Raw genomic sequence first — 2,310 nt, 5'->3', positions numbered from 1 at the left:
ACTATCGCTTGGTTTATTTTATGAAAGGTAGAGACGAAGTTAAGAATAAACTTGATGTCATGATCGAGACAGCTAAAGCTCAAGGTCATATAATAAAAACCATGGTAATTGAAAATGGGGAGATTTTGATAACATATGTGTAACAAACATTCTGAATAAGCATGGTATTAAACAAAAGCTGGTTATGCCTTACACCAAAGAGCAGATTGGGTATGGTGAGCTAACTAAAACAGCTAAGTTACTTATGACCGTGCAAGAGCCACTTCCAGTAGATTTATGGGCAGAATTGACGAACACCTCCGCTTATGTACTGAACCGGACAGGTACATCGAGAGTCGAGGGTAAAAGCCCATACGAGGTTTGGTTTGGAAAAGAACCAAACAAAGAACATTTACGTGTAATAGGGAGCAGATGTTTCGTGCAAGTCCCTAAACAGATGCGTAAAAAAATGGATAAGAAAGCCATTAAAGCGTTCCTTATAGGATATGATGAGGAAGACTATCGTATATGGGTTACCGACGGCAAGAAAAGTCGTCTGGTTCGATCGCGAGATGTAATTTTTGAGGAGTCACCTCTGATGTCTAATGCTATAGAAAAAGGTACGATGAAGTACGAATTTGTGTTAAAGTCACAGGATTGCAAGACTACGCTGAGAGACCAGAAGAAGAACTATCAGAACAAGTAGAGTCCCCGAAAGATCATGAAAATCCTATTGGACTAGAGGGGGATAACATAGTAGAATGCGATGTTTTTGTTCCGTTAGTGGAAAAGACGTCAGAATCGGTCGAATTTGAGGGAGAAGTGGAAGATGAAGATGAGGATGAATTTTATGATTGCGTAGATGAGATTCAAGGCGAATAATGCATCTAATGTACCTCATAAATTTCTTTCAAAATTTCAACAGAATTCGACGACTATCAAATGAAGAGTTTATTGAAGAGTTAGTTTTCACATAAGAAGTTAGTTGGTGAAAAATTCAATGAACTGAGCATTTTTATTTCCCTAGAGAGCAAATTTCAGATAATAGTTACAGAGACTATCGAAAGAGGGAAAGTTGCAAAACTAATCCTTAAAAACCAGGTACTGTTGAGAAAGGGAAAGTTGTACCTAACTAAGAATGAGCAACCTTTACCGAGAAGTAGTTGGGGCACAGAACTGACCAGCATTTTGACGCCTGAGAAGTCTCAAGACAAATGTGTGTATGAGTGTAGATCCATGCATCTGTTTCAGTTTTAGTTAAGTGAGGGAAAGTGTTAAAGTCTATGGTTTCTGTGTCGTAGCAACGGTTTTTTCGTTTGTAGACAGTGTCACTTAATGAAAATATAGTCTTACAGAATGCACTGATTTACAGAGTTTTTCTTTAATATAGGAGGCAGAGTTCATCTGATTCGTAATACATTAATATATTTTTTTATACAAAGTTGGATGACGCATGCTAAATTTGCAGCCAAAAATGTCATAGTTTCAAACTTTTCGACCAAGGAGTTGTTTCACTATCCATTGTTTAATTTTATTTGACGGATAAATGTGATACCCTCTCCGTCTATTTGAGCAAAACAAACAGAGACAGCATCACATTTATCCGTCAAATAAATTTAACCAATGGATGGTAAGACAGGGGGTTTTAAAACTTATTTTTAATTATAACGTGCAATGTAGTAGGTATGTTGTATGTAACAAAATAGTAACCCAATGTGTCCGTCTATGAAAGGTATATTACCCTAATCCAAGATGTAGTGACAAAAAAATGAAAAAACAATTTAACATCACACAAAACGAGTTAAATCGTCAGCCGGACTGACTGAGAGGACTAATAACGATGTTGACGATAAGTTAGATGAGTTAATTAAAGCACCTACCTGATTGGCTTTTGTAACACAAAATAGGTAGTTACAATGGTGAGACACGCGTGCCGCTTACAAAGTAAAGGCGTTGACTACTTTCACTTCCTGTGTGCACTAACAATCACAACGTTGCAAGATAAGATTATTAATTATATCTGAATTTCTTAGTGCTACTCGTAACTATCTTCAAGAGTAAAATTTACTCTCAACAATGATTTTTGATGATGATTCGCGCACTGAGGTTCTGATACTTGGAATATTTTTACAAAACAAAGTAATTTATTCGTCTTCTTCTTTTCGCCTTATTTTAATTCATGTACCTACCTAAAGCCGTGCGACCACCTAAGCTAACTTGAGTCAAGCTGTATCAACAATACATTCATTCTGGCGTCAGCTCAGTCCTTTATGCTGGTTTCACAATACAAGTAATAGGCAGTCGTTCGACTTCATACTAGCGCCCGAATCG

Source organism: Choristoneura fumiferana, chromosome 27, assembly GCF_025370935.1.
Source record: "Choristoneura fumiferana chromosome 27, NRCan_CFum_1, whole genome shotgun sequence".
Classification (NCBI taxonomy): domain Eukaryota; kingdom Metazoa; phylum Arthropoda; class Insecta; order Lepidoptera; family Tortricidae; genus Choristoneura; species Choristoneura fumiferana.
This window is presented reverse-complemented; position numbering follows the sequence as displayed.